This window comes from Mesoplodon mirus, assembly GCF_964341445.2.
Source record: "Mesoplodon mirus genome assembly, chromosome: 19".
NCBI lineage: Eukaryota > Metazoa > Chordata > Mammalia > Artiodactyla > Ziphiidae > Mesoplodon > Mesoplodon mirus.
Genome location: NC_138995.1, coordinates 37,810,540 through 37,832,635, shown reverse-complemented (window position 1 = coordinate 37,832,635; position 22,096 = coordinate 37,810,540). Strand labels below are relative to the sequence as shown.

General features: G+C 46.3%; 1 pseudogene across 1 annotated transcript in view; it reads left to right on the top strand.

Annotated features, from left to right (window-relative positions):
• The first annotated feature begins 865 nt into the window (after positions 1-865).
• Positions 866-22,096, top strand: part of LOC309794758 (zinc finger protein 541-like) — a 35,431-nt pseudogene continuing 14,200 nt past the window's right edge. The window contains exons 1-8 of the transcript in view: positions 866-4,039; positions 7,964-8,207; positions 9,868-10,303; positions 10,777-11,715; positions 13,454-13,512; positions 13,721-13,880; positions 14,038-14,205; positions 15,098-15,422. The product of the transcript in view is annotated as a zinc finger protein 541-like (transcript). The remainder of the gene's footprint in view (positions 4,040-7,963; positions 8,208-9,867; positions 10,304-10,776; positions 11,716-13,453; positions 13,513-13,720; positions 13,881-14,037; positions 14,206-15,097; positions 15,423-22,096) is intronic.

Below are 22,096 nucleotides of genomic sequence, written 5' to 3'. Positions count from 1 at the left end.
GCTTACAGCTTACATCGGGTCTTCATTGCTGTGCGCAGGCTTTCTCTAGTTGCGGCGAGCGGGGGCTACTCTTCATTGCGGTGCACGGGCTTCTCATTGCGGTGGCTTCTCTTGTTGCGGAGCGTGGGCTCCAGGCACGCGGGCTTCAGTAGTTGTGGCACGTGGGCTCAGTAGTTGTGGCGCACGGGCTTAGTTGCTCCGCGACGTGTGAGATCTTCCCGGACCAGGGATCGAACCCGTGTCCCCTGCAGCGGCAGGCGGACTCCTAACCACTGCGCCACCAGGGAAGTCCAATAGCTCTTTGCTTTTTATTGCTGGATAATATCCCATTATATGATGTACCGCAGTTCGTTTATCCATTCTTCTGTTGAGAGACATCTTGGTTGCTTCCAGTTTTTGGCAGTTATGAATAAAGCTGCTATAAACATTTGTATGGACATAAGTTTTCAGCTTATTGGGGTGGATACCTAGAAGTGCGATGGCTGGATGGTATGGTAAGGCCCTGTTTATGTTTAGCTTTGTAAGAAACTGCCAGTGTGGAGCCCTTTCAGAGCCCTTGTTCCCCAAAGCATCTCACTCTCCAGCTTTTCTCCCTGTCTTTCAGTGCTGTCTGTTGTCGGCCTCAGTTAATATCCTTTGCCCCAGGCTGCAGTGACTGGTTGGCTGCCTTGAATGTTTTTGACAAATGCCTTCCCCATGGCCACTCTCTGCTCTGAGCAAATTCTGAGTTAGACACAACTCAGAAGGCAACTCCCAAAGGCAACACCTTTTCATTAGACCTTCAGCAGCTATTTGACAGGTCAGGACAGACAGCCTCAGTTCTTTGAGAACAAGGTCCTGTCTGCTGCCTTCCACACCAGGAACCCACAAGAGAAGGGGGGTGCTGTCTTCAGAATCACTGCTGAGCTGGAGAGTGGGGAAGCGGGGGTGGTTCATTCACCTTTCTCTTGATAAGTGTTTGCTTGGTTGCTGTAAACCTTACTATTTTCCACAGTTCAGACAAGGTAGATTGTTTTCACTGTTTCTAGGCTGGCATGGGTGGGAAGTTTTTCAATTAGTAATTCAAGCTTTTTACCCTTATAGGTCTTTTCAGATAGTCTGTTTCCTCGAGTCAGTTTTGGTAATTTCTATCTTTTCTAGAAATCTGTCCGTTTTTCTCTGAGTTGCCTAATTTGTTGGCATGCAGTTGTTTATAGTATTCCTTTACAATCCTTTTAATTTTGTAAGATCATGAGTGATGTCCCTTCTTTAATTTCTGATTTTAATATTTTGACTCTTTTCTCTCTTTTTCTTTTTAGGATCAATTCTACTAGTTTACATGTTACATAGTTTATTCCTTTTGTCTGGCGGTTACGGTTAGATTCTTTGAGTGTGAATACTTAAAGTATGAAGTTAATCTTCATCTTTCTTTTTGTTTTTACTAAATGATTCAAAACCTGTGGTAGTGTTTGAGCCAAAGTCTACAAGGTACAGTCTTATGCCTTGTCTGGAAAAGTCTGTGTAGACTCTTGAATACTGGTTTTCCTGTGCATTGAGTTCTGCGCTGACTCCTGCCTTTCCTCAGTCTGCAGGTGGTGGTAGTCCTTGTCTTCTAGCCTCGTTTCTGTTGAGAAGTTGTAAAGGATCTGCCTGGTCTTCGTGGTAGTCTTTAGGGTTTTCTCTTGGTCTTTAGGGTTCTGCAGTTCTGCTTGTGTGTCAAGGAGTGAATTCATTTTTTTTTTGTCCTGCTCTGGCCTTGCAGTGCTTGTTCATGATTAACCATATACCTTCAAGAATCATATCTTTAAGTCTGGAGCCCTGTGTTTCCGCAGTTCTGGAAATCCCTCCGCCATCCTGAGGTACCATGTCTTCTCCATCCTCTCCTCTTCCCTTTCAGGACCCCGTTTAGGCATATGTTGGGCTTTTGCATTTGCTTCTTCATTTGTATTTTCCATTTGTTTCTCTCTCTGCACTGAATTCTGGGGGAGAATTATCTTCAGATTGCTCTGCCCGTTCGTTGTCTCTTCAGCACTGTTTATCTGCTGTTTAACCCTCCCAGTGAGTTTTAAATTTAAAAGTCTTTCATTTCTAGAAGTTTCATTTGTTTCTTTTAAAAAATGTCCTTGCCCCTTGTGTCTTCTTCTTTTCTCTGCTAGGTTTTGTTGTCTCTCGTCCTGTTTTGAACTAGTTCTTGTGATGCTTTTCAAGGCTTGTGTGCGGTGTTTTTCTTTCATTTATTTAGTTTTCCTGTGGATGGCTTGGCTCTTCCAGGGTCCCAGGTCTCCCTTGCCTGTGAACTCAAGTCCCTGTTTCCTTTTCCATGTGTTTGTTACAACCTCAGGTCCCAGCCTCCAGGGTAGTGCCCTTTAAGAGAAATATAATATGAGCCATGTATATAATTTAAAATTTGCAGATAGCCACATTAAAAAATAAAGAGGTAGATGAAATTAATTTTAATAACATATTACATTTAAGCCAGTAGATCCGAAATATTCTCATTTCAACATGTAATCAATATGAAAATGAATTATTTGGGGTACTAAGTCTTCCAAATCCAGTGTATTTGACACTCACAGCAGGTCTCAATTCGGGGCCACATTTCAAGTGTGTCATCACCACATGTGACTGGTGGCCGCCATATTGGATGACAGTTCCAGGCCCTGTATTGGAGTCTGACTTTCCCCTTGGGCCAACTTGTGCTCGCACCTGTGGCTTTGAGTTTCCTCATTGTTGCTGGCACTTGGGGTCTTACCTGTCTCTTGAGCTTGACTCTGTATTAAAAATGGTCTTTTCTCATATCTCTATGTGTTTATAGTTGGAGAAAGAGGTCAGTTTAGTTCACCATGTTGCCAAAATCCTTTCATTTATTCCTTACAACAATCTTTTTTTTTTGTTCTTCTTTTTTTTTTTAAATTTTTATAGGGGTATAGTTGATTTACAATGTTGTGTTAGTTTCAGGTGTACAGCAAAGTGAATCAGTTATACATATACATACATCAACTCTTTTTTGAGATTCGTTTCCCATATAGGCCATTACAGAGTATTGAGTAGTTACCTGTACTATACAGTAGGTTCTTATTAGTTATCTGTTTTATATATAGTAGTGTGTATGTCAATCCCAATCTCACAATTTATCCCTTCCCCCCACCATCCCCTGGTAAACATAAATTTGTTTTCTACATCCATGACTCTACTTCCGTTTTATAAATAAGTTCATTTGTATCCCCCTTTTTTTAGATTCCACATATAAGTGATATCATATGATATTTGTCTTCCTGTGTCTGACTTACTTCACTCAGTATGACAATCTCTAGGTCCATCCATGTTGCTGCAGATGGCATTAGTTTGTTCTCTTTTATTGCTGAGTAATATTGCATTGTATATATGTACCACATCTTCTTTATCCATTCGTCTGTTGATGGACATTTCGGTTGCTTTTTCCTTACAACACTCTTATGATGGAGGTACTCTTACGCTCAGTTTACAGATGAGGAAACTAGGGCTCATGGACCTTAAGTGACTTGCCCAAGGTCATGTGGCTGTTAAGTGGCCGAGAACAAACCCCCATACAGGTCTGTTTGAATTCCAAGTCCACGCTCTATCCACCATGTGTGTTGCCATCTCATAATTGTGATTCCTCCTCGTTCATTCTCAGGAAATAAACACCACCAAGAGCTCTCTCCTCCCTGACTCCTTACACAGCCTTGCTTGTCTAGAGAGTAGCTGTTGGCTGAGACCTGGTAGTGGAGAGCCATGGACCAGTGCAGCCTGGGGGACAAGGGCACCCTTCCATCCGAGATGCACCTCCCTTCGTTTCCCGAGAGCCAGGCGCTCAAATGCAGCGACACCCTCAACCGGGATCTGGGGCCTGGCTCACGAGACCTGCTGTACGACGGCCTGAGCCACTTGGACCTGGAGCCCAGCCTCCTGATGCCTGACGCGCCCAGCGAGATGCTGGAGGACAACTTGGATGCCCTGTCCGTGTATTCAGGGAAGGACAGTGACTCCATGAAGCCGCTGGTGGAGTATGCAGATCCGGAATCTCAGACTGCCTTACAATAATACCCACTCTGCTTTCCCCCCAGAGTGCCAGCGGTAAGAAGCAAAAGAAGAAATGAAAGTAAAAGCGCTTTGCAGGCTGGGAAGCACTGGACAGATGGTAGTGATTTTTACCACTACTGTTAGAATACCTTCCCACAGTCCATTGATGCAGTTCTAAGTCTTTCTCTTCCGCAGCGGAGGAGCAAAGGGAGAACTAGTGGAACAGTCAGAGACGTTGGTTACATCACCTTTTGGTTTACCTTCAGACTTCCGCCATAGGATAAATTTGATTTTTGTTTTTAACCCACTTCATGGGTTCTTGGGTAAGTTGCTTAGAGCTCCTTCGTATTTATAATCACACCACACGCATGGAAGGCCACATCCGGAACAGCCCTGCAGAACAAATGTCAATGTTAATTGGGATCAGCAGCTCAAGAACTGTCCTGCATACTCGCTAGAATGAAAGACTGCCGAGGCCCGCACTCCACACAATGTAGACAAGCCGTTAGCCTTGTCCCCGTGTTGGAACCATGGCTAAATGTGAAATCCTAGAAACCAAGGCCATCCTTGGTATTGCAGGTGCTGGGCCAGGCCTGGTTACAGTAATTCAGGTTCTCAACCTGAACCACAGAAATTACCTAAAAATGCTGCTAGGGTGAGTACGTGTGCGTTTTGCTGGGCAGAGAAACTGTGATATTTCACCAGATTTTCATATGGGTCTGTGCCCCCCAGTGAATGTTACAAAGCATTAATCTAGTTCAATTTTTCCTAATTTGTTTTAAACTTGAGGATTTTTTTTTTTTGGTTACCTTGTTAAAAAACATCCACTGAACGTTAAATTTTAACTCTTTACACTTCTCTAACTTAAATTCAGATTCATAGAAATAGATATGCTTATATATTTTAATTAGAAAGTGATATATATTTATATAGAAAAGTTAGAAAATAAAGAAAAGTAATAACAATTAAAATCCCCACCATGGCTCCCACACGTGGATTTTTAAAAAACGTAGGTGAGGCCACTAGGGTACACATGGTTTTGCAGAGATGTATTAAGTGTCTAATTCATTTGAAGTTTCTAAAACTTAGTGAGTCTGCTTTCTTATATGAAGGTAGACTATTCGGTTGTCATTGTAATGGTTATTCCATTGTATTGTCGGACCATATTCTTGCCTGATAGACTGTTAGAGTGGATCTGTGAATAACTTTTCCATTGACTTTTTCTCTTGGATGAGTTCTTCGCACATATTCCTCCCTGTAGGCTTGCTGGTCGGAGAACACACACAGTTTTAGAGCTTGTGCACATGCTTTCTGGGAAGAGCAAGTGGCTTCCCGGGCCAGTGACTCAGTGTGCCTGTTTTTCAGTGTCCCTGCCAATTTTTTTGAAACCACATTTTGTTCTCTAGTTTAACAGTTGCTTTAATAAGCATTTAATTAATTTATTTATTTTTAGAGAAAACCTTCTGTTTGTTTATTTAGGCTGCGTTGGGTCTTCGTTGCTGCACGCGGGCTTTCTCTATTTGTGGCGAGCGGGGGCTACTCTTCTTTGCGGTGTACGGGCTCTTCACCGCGGTGGCTTCTCGTTGCAGAGCACGGGCTCTAGGTGCACGGGCTTCAGTAATTGTGGCACGTGGGCTCAGTAGTTGTGGCTTGCGGGCTGTAGAGTGCAGGCTCAGTAGTTGTGTCGCAGGGGCTTAGTTGCTCCGCGGCATGTGGGATCTTCCCGGACCAGGGCTCGAACCCGTGTCCCCTGCATTGGCAGGCGGATTCTTAACCACTGTGCCACCAGGGAGGTCCTAATGAGCATTTGATTTGATTTGATTTGATTTTTATTTATTTATTTTAAATACTCATCTTTTTTAAAAAAAATTATTATTATTTATTTATTTGGTTGCACCAGGTGTTAGTTGTGGCAGGCGGGCTCCCTAGTTGTGGTATGCGAACTCTTAGTTGCCACATGCATATGGGATCTAGTTCCCTGGCCAGGGATCGAACCCGGGCCCCCTGCATTGGGAGCGCGGAGTCTTATCCACTGTGCCACCAGGGAAGTCCTCTAATGAACATTTTAAAAGTAAGTTATCAAGGCAAGGACTTTCCCACATGGGAGTCCTATTTTCCCTCATTTAAACTGTTAGAATCATTCGACCACTCAACACAGCAGCTTTTCGTATGAAGAAGATGTAGACCAGACAGGTTAAGTGACAAATGGCCAGAGACAGAGTTGGGATGAGAGTCGAGGTTCCTTTCTGCTGTGTCTCTCAAGCTACATCTCAGCCACAGAGAATTAGCATTTGGGGTCCTTTAGTGCAGTATGCACGCCCTGACCTGTTGGATTCTTGGGTCCAGCCTCTGCTGCATCCTAGATGAAGGGCAGTTTTTAAACTTGCTATCACGTGAGGCAGTCTAATCCATCTTAAGGGGTAGAAAACTCTTCCATGATTCATCCATCCAATAGTTACTGTGTGCCTACGAGTACAGGAATGGGAATCCCAGGAGCTAGGAACACAGCAGCAAGCCTGCAGAGTTCTTAGGTCTTGTATCCACTGTCCTTACGTCTCTAGTGATTTAAAATCAGCTTCCCTATACTTTTTTTTACACATCTTTTTAATATAAATTTATTTATTTATTTTTGGCTGCATTGGGTCTTCGTTGCTGCATGTGGGCTTTCCCTAGTTGCAGCAAGCGGGGGCTACTTTTCGTTGAGGTTCACGGGCTTGTCATTGAGGTGGCTTCTCTTGTTGCGGAGCACGGGCTCTGGGCGCGTGGGCTTCAGTAGTTGTGGCTCGTGGGCTCTAGAGCGCAGGCTCAGTAGTTGTGGCGCACGGGCTTTGCTGCTCCGCAGCATGTGGGATCTTCCTGGACCAGGGCTCGACCCCATGTCCCTTGCATTGGCAGGCGGATTCTTAATCACTGCGCCACCAGGGAAGTCCCTCTCTTTACCTTTTATTCATCAAATCTAGCTCTGCCCCTTGTAGCAAGACAGAAGCAGTGTGCTCCCTCCTCCACATCCTGGCCCTTCAGCTACTTGAAGACATCTCCCTCTCCCACATGGACATTCCCAGCCTCTTCACCTGTTCCTCTGATGAGGTGATTCGTGGAAATACCTTTTATCATTTACCCAAGAAGTACATAAACATGGAAAATTCAGATATACAGGAAAAGGAAAATTAAGTTGATCCATGATGCTACCAATGAATCCCATTCTGTTTGTTTGTATTCAAATTTATTTGTCCCTTCTAAAGACTAGATCATTCCGTTTTTCAGCAATCCTCTTGTTAGTGGCACAGCACTTAGTGGTACAGCATGAACATCCTTTCACGTCATCAGATATTTTCCTACAGTTGTATCTTAAATGCCTGAGCCATAGACCATTGAGACCAGAATGCAGTCACCCACCTGCCCTCGTGTCAGTTATTAGGTGGTTTCTCACATTTCACCAGGAAAAACAATGCTGCAGTTAACTCGCTTGCAGTTCACTGCAAGATCTCCGTTAATTTGTACAGATCGGCCTTAATTTCCTTAATTAAAAAACCCAGAGTGGAATTGGCTGGGAGAAAGGACTTAAACTTTTCTAAGATTTTGCATTGTGCATTTCTGGATTGCACTTGCAAGTGTGCTGTTGATGTTACCGTCATGAAGTCCTGCCTGTCGAGTCACTCTGTCCTGGAAGCACTCAGACTGTTGCTGTCCCCTCCCTTACCCCCCAAGTGTGGCTTGAAGATTGGGTGCTGCCCTGGAGGGGTGGCCTGACCAGGGTCCCTTCTCCCCCTCACCTGGTGCTAAGCCTGGTCTTCTCTGCGAGTGAAGCTGCTGAAGTTGGGGTTCTCGGCCAACTCCCTGAGTTGGACTCAGCTGCTGAAGTTGGTCCGAGGGTGGTAGAGTGCTTCCTCCCGGGCTCCGATGTCCCCGGATGTCATAACCTGTGCTTTCTCCCTCTGTCTAGACCTGGGGCTAGGCGTGTTCAAGGTGCCCAAAGAGGCTAACGAAGGAGACAGGGCCACGTCTGGGAGCACAAGGAAAGGAAAGCGGCAGCACAGGTACCCTCAGAACCCACTCCTGGACTGCAGCCTCTGCGGGAAGGTGTTCAGCAGCGCCAGTCCTCTCAGCAAGCACTACCTGACCCACAGCCAGGAGAGGAGACACGTGTGCAAAATCTTCAGCAAGGCCTTTAAGCGTCAGGACCACCTGTATGTAGGAGTCTGGTCGGGACGTCTGTTCAGGGGGTTGCTGGGGGCTGGGCGTGTTCCTGGTTCTTTTGCATCCCCTCCCATCCACCTGCACCGCCCCCCACCGTCAGGTGTCCCAGGTGTGTGCGACCTGTGCTCCTACCACGGTCAGTGTTTGTGGGGGGCAGGGCCTACACTGCCCCGGACAGCCCGCCCTCCCCAGCCTCCAGATTCACTCCAGTGAGGAGAGTGCCGCTGCGATTTGCAGACAGGACCCTTGTGCTTTAAAAACACACTCCAGAGGCTATTTTGTCATGGAGGGAGTTTAGCTAACTCTGTAGAGAACTTTTCAGAGTCCCTGGTAGGTGTCTGAGCAGAACAGATATATGCACTCCATGAGGAATATATGTTGGGATAACACCAGGGCATAAGGGGTTCTGAGATGCCTGTTTCTAGAACATGGCAATGGAGAGTTCACTCTTTTTTTTTCCGTTTTTAATTCCCCCTTTTATTAACTCAGTTTTTGTTTAAACTTGACTTTACAAAGCAAGATCAGTGCAAGAGGAGCAGAATTCCATTTGTTCTTCATGTCTTAGAAATGATAAGCTTTTCTTGCTGCCGAGGGAGGAGAGACAGACTTTCAAACTGAGAGACTGGTACGTGGGAGAGGTCGATCCCTTGCATGTTTACAGCTCGCCCAGCCTTTACTGACGCTTCGATGGATCCCGCTTTCATTGTATCCTCTCCCCTCTCGCCATTAAGGATGGGAAATGATTTACTCCTGTCACAAGCTGGTAACAGTTAGGGCTAGAAAGTGGGTCTCCAGATGCCCTCTCTGCTGCTTCCCTCAGATGGAGGCCAAGGGTCCACGTTTGGGAAAGGGTTTCATTATTTACTTGGTTCCATTGATTAGAACCATCTGGAGTAGGATTGTTGGGAACCCAGAGGGTGATTTACACATTTGTTTATATTTATAATATATTAATGCAGGTATAAGTATGATGTAAATATAATACATACTTGCATTCGTTTATATTTGCATAAATTATAGGCACATTTGGCTTTTTCTTTTCCTTTTTTTTTTTTTTTGCTGTGGGGCTCCCAGGTCACTGTCTAGAGGACTCCTGTGGGAAGGCAAAGACTCTTTGTTCAAGGAACGATCATCCCCAAGTTAGCATTTCCTCAAGTGCGTTCTCAGAACTCTGGTTCTCTGGTTCTCGGGGATGCTAAAAGGGTCTATTTAAAAAAATGGTTTTGTGGGCAAATAAGTTTGAGAGACATGGAAAGTTCAACAGATCTTCTCTTTATCTGCTGTGTGGCTTTTCAGTTTGCTCCTAGGAACCTCCAAGAAGTAAAGAGTGTTTTTCCCAAACTTATTTGCCAGCTGAGCCCAAGTCCTCAGGGAGGAACTCTGGAGACTGGTGTTCCTTAGGAACCCACTTTGGGGAACTCTGACTTGGCTCCTACTGATTTTTTTAATCTCAGATTAGGGGTTTGCTTAGGGGTGAGGGCAAGAGCTCCCCCTTCCAGACGGCTTTGGCCGTAGCAGGGGTCTTTCCTCATAGGGTCTGAGCACAGTTTCTGAGTTGCGATGCTACTGCCCCCTGGGGACACACCTGGGTTCCTGCAGTTAGTGACCCACGCCAAGACACCCACTAACTTTCTCCTCATGTGATTCCAGGACTGGGCACACTCACCAGAAGTCCAAGCCCTGAGCAGGGCTGCAGCAAGAGCTACAGCGACTACCGCTCCCTGCACTGGCACTACGAGGTCCAGCACGGCCTGTGCATCCTCAAGGAGGCCCCCCCCCGGAGGAGCCCTGCGGGAACTCACCCCACGCGCACGAGTTTGCCAAGCAGCCCACACCCACGAGCCTGTGGTCCCTGGTGCCCCCGGAAGCCCCATTCCCCAGCTCCCTCTTGCCCAACCGAGACCTCCTGTCCTGTATCATGAGCAGCATCGTCTGACAGAAGATCCCTTCTCCCGGGCCAGCCCTGGGAGGGCCTTCAGACAGCGGCGAAGGGAGGATCACGGCCTGTTCCTCCCTGCCCTCGTCAGGGTCCTCCTTCTGTGGCCCAGCCAGCACCCCGGCGGCCCCAGGAGCCCTGGGCACTGAGGTTCCCTAGGAGCCCCGGCCCCCCCGGAAGGAGCCGGGCATGGACGTGTTCACAGCCATCCACTCGTGGGCAGCGGAGAACAGCGACCCAACCCAGCTGAGCCGGAGCTGCCCCTGCTCCAGCCCCCATCATCCCTGGAGGGCTGGCCCGAGGGCGCTCCCTGCCCACCTGCCTGCCTCTGTTCCGTGGCCAGACTGTCCCCGCCAGTTCCCAGCCATCAAGCCACAGTTTCAAGTGGCTCTGAAACCTGTCGGGCTGCCCTAAGAGCAAAGGAAACAGTATGTTTGTCGTCCACAAGCCCTGTGCAGTGCCGTCCCGGGAGGGCTCCGAGCCTGGCCCCGGGCTCAGCAGCGACTCCCCTGCGGGGGAGCCCTCACCCAGTCGGGGCACCTGTCTGGAGGCCATGCCGCCCTTCCCTCTCACGCTCCTGAAGGCACCAGGGGAGGCCGCCCTTCCCTCTCACGCTCCTGAAGGTACCAGGGGAGGCCTGGGCTTCCAAGAGGCGCAAGTTCGACTGCGACTCCTCGTGGCAGAACCCTGGTGAGCCTGGCCCCCAGCGCAGCCCAAAGTCCAGCGGCCTCCAGTCCGATGCCAGGCCGCTCTTCCGGCAGCTGTTCCTGAGGTCTCAGGAGTCTCTGGTGAGCCACGAGCAGATGCAGGTGTTCCGGATGGTCACCAAATCCCAGCGGATCTCCTCCCACACCCAGGTGCCGCCGCCTACTCCCAGCTTCCCACACCCGACGGCAAGCAAATTGCCCTGAAGTCACTGCAGGGGCCGTGGCCACAGTAGCCCCCGCCTATGGCGCCCACTCTTGACTCTCTCCATGCTGGCCCCGTGAACCCTGAGCCAGAGGGATCCCTAACCCGCAGGAGAAAATCCAAACCTGCTTTCCCCACAGAGGCCTCCCCCAGCAGAGTGAGCCAGGACACAAAGGGAAGACCAAAAGTGGCTGCTGCTCCACCTGCCCTCACAGTGTCGTCCCTGGAGCCTCCTGGGAAGCCAGACATCTATCTCCTCTCTGGCCAAGCAGTTGAGATCCTCGAAAGGGACCTTGGGCCTGTGGGACATCTTCTCCCCCGGGGCCCTGCGTCAGACCCAGTTAGGAGGAGAGGAGCCATCCAGAGCCCACCTCCCAGGGAAGCAGTCCCAGGCTGAGAATGGCATGGCTTCCGGGGCGACAAAAGGTGAAGAGGGCCCGGCCTGCTCCAAGGGCCGAGGATATAGGCTCATCTCTGGCAACTCCAGGGCCCAGCACTTTTCAGGCTTCCGGAAGGAGAAGGTGAAAATGGATATGTGCTGTGCGGCTTCTCCAAGCCAGGTAGCCATGGCCTCGTTCTCGTCGTCGGCCGGGCCTCCAGTGGATCCCCCCTGGGACTCCAAGTCCAAGCTGATGATACTCAACAGGATCCAGGTACCAGGGCCCTCTCACGGGAGCTGACCATGCAGGAGGCAGAGTCTCGTCCTTACCTGTGTCCGTGTTTCTGACTTGTCCAGGCACTGTATTTAACCTCAGCAAATCCTCAGATGCAGTTTGTTTACACAGGGGGGAATGAAGGTCCAGAGAAATGATGGTTCCTCCCATCACCCTCCGCCCTGCAACACACACACACAAAACAGAACAGGGCTTTAGAGTTGTCAGAGACACTTTGCGTCATGTTTCTTCACTAAAGTTTTTCTATTTGCTTTCTTTCTGCCTTTCGCTTCCTTTTGGATTTGCCTCCTTCACTTCTTCAGAGCATGTAAAGGCAGAGCTCCTTTGCCCTTGATATTTGTACGTGAAATGCTGTGTCTATTCTGGTTGTGAATCACAGGTCCACAAGTCCGACTTGGCCCCTACTGCAGGCCTGGCACTGGTCCGCCCTTTTGGAGCAGCTTGGGTCCTCCCACATCGTGCCCATGAGGTCCTGGGTGCAGAGAGCTTGGCCACGTCTCTTCGTGATGTTCCGAGGTCCAGCATCCTTCCTGTCACACCACAGCTACCTCCTCCTCTTTTTTTTTTCACAGCTTTAATATTCACGTGCCATCTAATTCTCTATCTTGAAGTGCACCATCCAGTAGTTTTTAGTTTGTTTACGAGGTCGTGCACGTATCGCCACTCTTTGCCAAAACACTTTCATCACTGCAAAAAGAATCCCCACACCATTGGTTGTCACCCGCAATCTCTCCATCCCTCCCAGCCCCTGGCAACCATGCATCTACCTTCTGTCTCCATGGATTTGCCTATTCTGGACACTTCATGTGATTGGAATCCTAACGCTGCGTGGCCTTTTGTGTCTTTTGCTTCTTTCACTTAACCTGATGTTCTCAGAGTTCCTCTGTGCTGTAGCACGGGTCAAAACTTCACTCCTTTTTATCGCTGGTAACTTGTCCATTGTATGGATACACCATATTTTATTTATCCATTCATCAGCTGATAGATATGTGGGTTGTTTTCCCTTCTTGGCCATTGTGATAACGGTGCTATGAACATTTGTGTACAGATTATTGTTTAGACATATGTTTTCATTTCTCTTGGGAAATACCTTGGAGGGGAATTGGTGGGCTCTAGGGTAATTCTATTGGAGGAAGTGCCAGACTTTTCCAAAATGCTGTGCTGTTTTATATCCCTACCCAGAGTGTATGAGGCCTCCAGTTTCTCTGCATCCTCACCAACACTTGTTATTGTCCAGTTGGTTCACCTTAGTGGGTGGGAAATGATAATCTCATTATAGTTTAATTTGCATTTCCCCGATGGCTAATAATCCTGAGCATCTTTTAATGGCCACTTGTATATCCTCTTTGGGTAAGTGTCTATTCAGACCCTTTGCCCATTTTTATATTGGGTTGTGATTTTACTTTTGAGCTTGTGAGAGTTCATTATGTATCACAGATACATAAATCTACATAGTCCCTTATCAGATACGTGATTTGCAACTTCTTTCTCTTATTCTGTCTTTTCACTTCTTGATGATGTCCTTTGAAGCACAGAAGTTGTAAGTTTTGATGAAGTCCAATACGTCTGTCTTTTGTTTGGTTTTGGAGTCATCCAAGAAACCACTGCTTACTCCAGGGTCACCAAGAATTATACCTGTGTTTTCTTCCAAGTCTTATAGTTTTCACTCTTGCATCTCATTTCTGATATGTTGGCTCAGATGTATTTTCGTCTTCAGGGTGGAAATATCTACCAGCTCCCCCACCCGATGAAGGAGGAGAACATGGCGTGTGGCTGGTAAGTTCCGAAGCCCCTCGGGAATCCTCTGGTGGCTTTGTTGTGCTGGCCCTGGGTGAGAGAGCTCTGGATGCTTCACTCCTGAAGGGGCGAGCACCAGGTCACGGAGAATCGGGGGCATCATCTCCATTTCTTTAGGGTTCGTCCAAATCTGTCAGAGGATCAGTGTTTGGGGATGGATTCCCATTCTCCCTTTTCTTCCCCACAGTAACCAGCACAATGGTGGTCCCACAGACTGGGCAGAGCCAAAGAGCACTTACGTCTGCAAGAATTGCAGCCAGATGTTTTATACAGAGAGAGGGCTGAGCAGCCACATGTGTTTTCACAGCGACCAGTGGCCGTCACCTCGAGGGAAGCAGGAGCCGCAGGTGAAGGGGCTCGAAGCTGCCATTCATCTCAGGATGGAGCTGTGCTCCTGCGGGGAGCCTGGCTGGGGGCCGGGAGTCAGGGCTGTGCTGCTCTGGAGGGGCCCCTTGCTCCCTACGTACTGTGTCTCTTAAAGGGCTGGCTCTTCTCTGTGTGTAGGTGTGTGGCATGGAGTTTTGCAAGCCACCAAGACAGGTGCTGAGGCCAGAGGGGGACAGGCAGAGTTCCCCGGGAGGCAGGAAGTCCTTGGACAACATGACCGCAGCCCCTTTGGTGGTCCCAGTGTCGTTGCCAGTGGCTCCAGCGAACCATCCCCCGGGGAGCAAGGTGGGTGCACTTCCTTCCAGCTGCTTTCCAGCTGCCAGTGGGAGCTGTGAGAAAAGCCCCCAAATCCTGACTCCAGAAGAGCTTGATTTGCGTGTTCCTTCATCCCTTCAACCTCCAGTGAACTTCGTTTGTGTCTGGCCCTGTGCTGGGCAGGGCTGGGGACACTGCAGCGACCACAACAGGCCTGCCCCCGTCTCCTGGGGCTCCCAGCCCAGCGGAGTAGATAGACCCATCCCCGGACACTGACGACCCAGAACGGGCCGGGCTGGGAGAGTGAGCTGTGGGAGCCCCGAGGGCACCAGAGACCCTGCCTGAGGAAGGGGGCGTTGCAGCTGAGAGCTGCAGGATGAGGAGGGGTAAGATGGGCAGAGAGGAGGGGAGATTGTGTGGAGGTAAGAGAGAGTGTAGCAAGGTCAAGCCGTCGTCTCTTCAGCCTGTGCTGGAAGACCCCACCTGGAGAAGTCCATGCTGGACTCGGAGACGGGGTGCATGGAGCCCACTGTTTGTCTCGCAGGAGCTGCTGTCCTTTTGAGGGCAACAGGTTTTCCTTTTGTCATGCTGTTGCATCCGTCTGGCCCCCACTCTTTAAGTGCCAGTCACTTTAACAACGGACATGAGTTTCCAAAATGGTCTGAGTGAGGGCCTCTCCTTGGGAGGTGTGGGTGCCTGAGAAGGCCCCAGCCTCTACCATCGCCCGGCTTAGGGTCTGGAGTCTGGCTCAGGCGTGGTGGCCCTGCCTGGCTTCCTGCACTGAGGACTCTTTGCACGGCCATGCTGGGTGTGCGTCTGGCTGGTCAGTACCCTTTCCCACTCTCAGGCCATCTTGAGGACTGAGCTGTGGGGCCGGTGGCCTCAGGTGACCCCTGTGGTTCTGAAGTCTCTTCTTCTCCAGGGACAGGAGAAGGACGGGGAAGAGAGAGACAGCAAGGAGAGCAGCCAACACAGGAAGCGGAAGAAGCTCCCACGGCCCAAGGCACTGCTCATCCCTCCTCCGCCCTCCATGTCTGGAGAGCCGGGCCCGGGAGGATGCCGCCAGAGCTGCCTGTGCTCGCCCGTGTTCCTGGTGGACCATCTCCTGAAGGGACTGTTCCAGTGCTCTGCCAACACGCCGCCCCCGATGCTCAGCCCCATCCGGGAGGGCTCTGGGCTGTATTTCAACACTCTGTGTTCCACATCTGCCCGGGCCCGTCCCGACAGGCTCATCAGTGCCATGCTTGGTGAGTGAGCTTGATCACCCCATGATAGGCCTGCGGGGGGCCAGACCCCCGCCCCCTGTAGAATTCGGTCCAGCCATTCCATCTGGCCTACGCTTGGGTCTGGTCTGGGTGTCCTGTTGCTGTTCAGAACTATCCCTGGACCATCTGGGACCAGCAGCCTTCTAGGTGCTTATAACTTTGTAGCCAGAAAGAAAATAGATGCCATTTAGCCTAACCACCCTTCTGCCTGCCCTTTCGAGTAATTGTTTAAACAGCTTTATTGAGATATAATTCACATGCCATATGAATCACCCATTTAAAGTGTACAGTGATTTTTTAGTGTATGCTTAGGATTGTACACCCATCCCACAATCTAATTCTAGAGCATTTTCATCACCCCAGAAGATTATATCCACGAGCGGTGACACACAGGCCCTGTAGCCCCCAGCTCCTCTGCCCTGGGCAACCACCAGTCTACCAACCTACTTTTTCTATGGGTCTCCCTATTCTGGACATTTCATATACTTGGGATCATACAATATGTGACATTCTGTGTCTAGTTTGTTCACTTAGAATAATGTTGTCAAGGTTCATCCATGTTGTACTATGCCTCAGTGCTTCATTTCTTTTTATGGGTGAATGATATTCCATTCTCTGGAGAGACAACATTTTATTTATCCATTCATCAGTTGAGGGGCATTTGGGTTGTTTTCGTCCTTTGGCTATTGCAAATAGTGCTGTTAAGAACATTTATGTATAAGTTGTTTTTGGACATAAGTCCTCATTTCTCTTGGGTATACAGCTCAGAGTGGAATTGCTGGGTCAAAGGGTACCTATGTCTAACCGTTTAAGGAACAGCCGGACTGTTTTCCAAAATGGCCGGGTCATTTTAAATTTCCACCAGCATTGTATGAAAGTTCCAGTTTCTCCACATCCTTGCTAACACTTCTTATCCGTCTTTTTCATTATAACCAACCTAGTGGGTGTAAAGTGGTAGCTCATTGTGGGGTGTTTGTTTGTTTGTTGGTTTGTTTTGCGGTACGTGGGCCTCTCAGTGTTTGTGGCCTCACCCGTTGTGGAGCACAGGCTCCAGATGCGCAGGCTCAGCGACCATGGCTCTCGGGCCCAGCCGCTCCGCAGCAAGCGGGATCCTCCCGGACCGGGGCACGAACCTGCGTCCCCTGCATCGGCAGGCAGACTCTCAACCACTGCGCCACCAGGGAAGCCCCCTCATTGTGGTTATGATTTACATTTCCCTGGTGGCTAACGATGTTGAGCATCTTTCCATGTGCTTATTATCCATTTGTATATCTTCTCGGGAGAAATGTCTGTTCAGATCCTTTGCCCATTTTTTAAATTGAATTCTTATCTTTTTATTATTGAGTTTTCTCAGTTCCTTATATAGTCTGGATGCAAGCCCCTTATCAGATATATGATTTGCAAATTCTCTCCAATTTTGTGGGTTGTCCTTTCATTTTATTTATGATATGGTTTGCAGTACACAAGTTTTTAATTTTGATGAAGTCCAACTTATTCTTAGGCCTGCGATCAATCTTTCGTTAACTTTTATATACTGTATGAGGTAGGAGTCCAAATTTATTCTTTTGCATGTATGTATCAGTTCTTCCAGCACTTGAAAATACTGTTCTTTTCTCATTGAATAGTCTTGGTACTTTGTTTTGTTTTGTTTTCTTTTGCGGTACACGGGCCTCTCACTGTTGTGGCACTCCCGTTGCGGGGCACAGGCTCCGGACGCGCAGGCTCAGTGGCCATGGTTCACGGACCCAGCTGCTCCGTGGCATGTGGGATCTTCCCAGAACGGGGCACGAACCCATGTCCCCTGCATCGCCAGGCAGACTCTCAACCACTGCGCCACCAGGGAAGCCCTGTCTTGGTACCTTTGTGGAAAATCAGTTGACCATAAATGATTTGAGATTTTTCTTCTTTTTTAATACAGGCATTTTACAGCTATAGATTTCCTTCTGAACATTGCTTTAGCTACATTTTGTAAGTTTTAGTATGTTGTGTTTTTATATTCATTCAGCTAAAGTATTTTCTAATTTATGATTCCACTTCTTGTTTAATACACTGACTATTAAAGAGTGTGTTGCTTAATTTTCACATATTTGTGAATTTTCCAAATTGCTGCCTTTTATTGATTTGTAATCTAATTCTCTTGTGGTCAGAGAACATACTTTGTTTCTTTTTCAATTTAATTTATTTTATTTTTTTTAAATTTGTTTGGCTGTGCTGTGTGGTTTGCAGGATCTTAGTTCCCCCACCAGGGATCGAACCCATCCCCCCTGCAGCGGAAGCGTGGAGTCCTAATGACTGGACCGCCAGGGAATTCCCTTAAATTTATTTTAAAATTTAAAATTTATTGAGGCATGTTATATGGGCTAGAATCCGGTCTGTCTTGAAGAATGTTCCATGTGAGTTTGAGAAGAATGTATTCTACTGATGTTTGGTGGAATGCTGTATTTTGTCTGTTTTGTCTAGTTAGTTTCAATTTCCTTGTTGATCTTCTGCCTAGCTGCCTTATCCACTGTTGAAAGTATTGAAATCTCCAACTATTATTTTTTAATGGTTTATTTCATCCTTCAGTTCTGTCGTTTGTTGCTTGGTGTATTTTGGGGTTCTGTTTTTAGGTGTGTATATGTTTGTAATTATCACATCTTCCTCACGGCTTGACCTTTTACCATTATGATGTGATTGTGACTTCATTTGTCATTACTACAATAATTTTATCATTATCTCTGGTAATATTTTTTTGTTTTAAAGTCTAATGTGCCTGACATTTGTATAGTCATTCCATTCTCTTTTTTGGTTGTTGTTTTCTTGGTATATATTTTTCTCTTCTTTTACTTTCAGCCTATTTGTGTCTTTGAAAATAAAGCATGTTACCTCTAGACACCATTAGTTGGATCATGTGTTTTTTTATCCAGTCTTAGAAACTCTGCCTTTTGGCTTGGTTTGTTTAATCCATTCTTGTTTACTGTTATATTGATATGGTTGGATTTACATCTGCCATTTTGCTTTCTATTTTCTATATGTTACATGTCTTTTTCTCCCTCTGTTCCTCCTTTCCTGCTTTCTTTTGTATTAAGAGAGTATTTTCTAGTGTAACATTTTAATTCTGTTAATTTTTCACTTTTTCTTAGTCATTTCTTAGTGGTTGCTCTAGGATTTAAAATATATGTCTTATCAGAATCTGTTAGGATGTGTAATAACTCACTAACAATGAAATATAGAAACACTGCTCCTATCTAGCTCTCTTCCTTCTAACTCTTTTGCTATTACATGTGAGAGACCCAGTAATACCTTACTGGTCATGTTTCTTGCTTTATATACTTTTATTTCGTGTAAAAACACTGAGCGGATAAAGGAAAGCAAGCATGATTTATAGAGGTTGTTATATTAACCTTCTTATTGACCATTTCTGATCTCTTCATTTATTCTTGTGGATTTGAGTTACTGTCTGAGGTGATATTCCTTTACTCCAATGCAGCTGTGCTCCTTGTGCAGTTACTGTCACATATATTATATTTCTATGTTAGAGGCCTACAATACATATTGTTTTATGCAGTTATTTTTTAAGGCACTTAAGAAAAGAAAAGAAATATGTAATCATACTGATTTTTATAGTTACCCATATTTACTAGCGCTTCGCTTTTTTTTTTTTTTTTTTGGTTTGGATTCAAGTTACCATCTGATGTCATTTGCTTTCAATCTGAAAGACTTTCTTTACTATTTATTTTTATTAGGCATGTATAATTCACATACCATACAATTCATCCCTTTAAAGTATAGAATTCAATGGTTTTTAGTATATTCACAGAGCTGTGCAACCATCACTACCATCCGTTTTCAGAAATTTTCATCATCCCCAAAAGAAGCCCTGTACTTATTAGCAGTCCCTCCTTTCCATCCTCCCCATCCCCAGCCATGGGTAATGACTAATCTACTTTGTCTCTATCGATGTGGCTATTCTGCATATTTCATATGAGTGGAATCATACAGTATGTGGTCCTTTATGAATGCCTTCTTTTAATTAGCATGATGTTTTTAGGTTTCATCCACGTTGCACTATGTATCAGTACTTTGTTCCATTTTGCGGGCTGAATAATATTTCACCTTTAATATTTCTTGTAAGACAGGTCTGCCAGCAACAGGTATTCTCAGTTTTTATTTATCTGGGAATGTCTTTATTTTACCTTCATTTTTGCAAGATAATTTGCTGAATATAAGATACTTGGTTGACACTCTTTTACTTTCAGTAATTTGAATATATTTTCCCATTGCCTTGTAACCTACATCGTTTCTGTTAAGAAGTTAGCTGTTAATTTTACTGTAGTGCCCTTGTATGTAACAAATTGTTTTTCCCTTTTTGCTTTCAAGATCTTATCTTTATTTTTGCTTTCCAGATTTTGCCTATGTTATGTCTGGATGTAGATCTCTTTGTGTTAATCTTTCTTGGAGTTTATAGAGTTTGCTGGATATACATATTGTTTTTCATCAACTTTGGGAAATTTTCAGCCATTAATACTTTAAATATTCTGTCCCTTTCTCCCCTCTTTCTGGTACTCCCACTACATATATATTGTTGCATTTAATGACATCTCACATTTCTCTGAGGCTCTCTTCACTTTCCTACATTTTTTTTCTCTCTGTTCTTCAGATTTCATAGTCTCCATTGTTCTATCTTCAGGTTTGCTGATCGTTTCTTCTGCCAGCTCAGATGTACTGTTGAGCCTTATTTTGGTTATTGTACTTTTTTAACCCCTGAATCATTTCCATTTGGTTCTTCTTTTTTTTCTTTTTTGACTACATCGCACAGCATGCAGGATCTTAGTTCCTCGACTAGGGATCAAACCCATGCCCCCTGCAGTGGAGGCGCGGAGTCTTAACCACTGGACAGCCAGGGAAGTCCACATTTGTTTTCTTTTAGAAAAATAATTTCCATCTCTTGATGGCATTTTCTCTTTGATGAGAAATTTTTATTTTATCTTACTTTAATTCTTTAAGCATGGGAGCCAGGGGAAGAAGCCCCCATCTCCTTGGCTGTACCTACCTGGGTAGAGCTTCGGTTACAAAGAGCTGGGGGCTAGGTGGGTAAGGGAGTGGGCCATGGCTCCAGTGCCACAGACTCTCAGTGTTCTTCCCAAGATTTAGTAGATTTTCTTGAATGAGTATTTCTTAAAATGCTGTATGCCTTTAGGACAACTTGCAGAGACTTTTGCTTACTGTTTTTTTTTTTAATGATTTTTATCAGTAAATTTGTTGTTTTGCCAAGTTCCTTACTCTACTTTTTCAGAAGTCTTATCCCCCTTCCATGCAATCTTTTTTTAATGCAGATATTTTAACAGCTTTATTGAGATATAACTAGCATACTAGAAACTGCACATCTATAAAGTATAGTATTTTTTTTCTTTATAACAAATTTAATCAGTTATACATATACATATGTTCCCATATCCCCTCCCTTTTGCGTCTCCCTCCCACCCTCCCTATCCCACCCCTCCAGGCGGTCAGAAAGCACCGAGCTGATCTCCCTGTGCTATGCGGCTGCTTCCCACTAGCTATCTACCTTACGTTTGCTAGTGTATATATGTCCATGCCGCTCTTTCACTTTGTCACAGCTTACCCTTCCCCCTCCCCATATCCTCAAGTCCATTCTCTGGTAGGTCTGTGTCTTTATTCCTGTCTTACCCCTATGTTCTTCATGACATTTTTTTTCTTAAACTCCATATATATGTGTCAGCATACAGTATTTCTCTTTCTCTTTGTGACTTACTTCACTCTGTATGACAGACTCTAGGTCCATCCACCTCATTACAAATAGCTCAATTTCATTTCTTTTTATGGCTGAGTAATATTCCATTGTATATATGTGCCACATCTTCTTTACCCATTCATCCGATGATGGACACTTAGGTTGTTTCCATCTCCGGGCTATTGTAAATAGGGCTGCTATGAACATTTTGGTACATGTCTCTTTTTGAATTATGGTTTTCTCAGGTTATATGCTCAGTAGTGGGATTGCTGGGTCGTATGGTAGTTCTATTTGTAGTTTTTCTTTTTTGTTTTTTTTTTTGCGTTATGCGGGCCTCTCACTGTTGTGGCCTCCCCCGTTGCGGAGCACAGGCTCCGGATGCGCAGGCCCAGCGGCCATGGCTCACGGGCCCAGCCGCTCCGCGGCATATGGCATCCTCCCAGACCGGGGCACGAACCCGTATCCCCTGCATCGGCAGGCGGACTCTCAACCACTGCGCCACCAGGGAGGCCCTATTTTTAGTTTTTTAAGGAACCTCCATACCGTTCTCCATAGTGGCTGTACCAATTCACATTCCCACCAGCAGTGCAAGAGTGTTCCCTTTTTTCCACACCCTCTCCAGCATTTATTGTTTCTAGATGTTTTGATGATGGCCATTCTGACTGGTGTGAGATGATATCTCATTGTAGTTTTGATTTGCATTTCTCTAATGAGTAAAGATGTTGAGCATCCTTTCATGTGTTTGTTGGCAGTCTGTATATCTTCTGTGGAGAAATGTCTATTTAGGTCTTCTGCCCATTTTTGGATTGGGTTGTTTGTTTTTTTGTTATTGAGCTGCATGAGCTGCTTATAAATTGTGGAGATTAATCCTTTGTCAGTTGCTTCATTTGCAAATATTTTCTCCCATTCTGAGGGTTGTCTT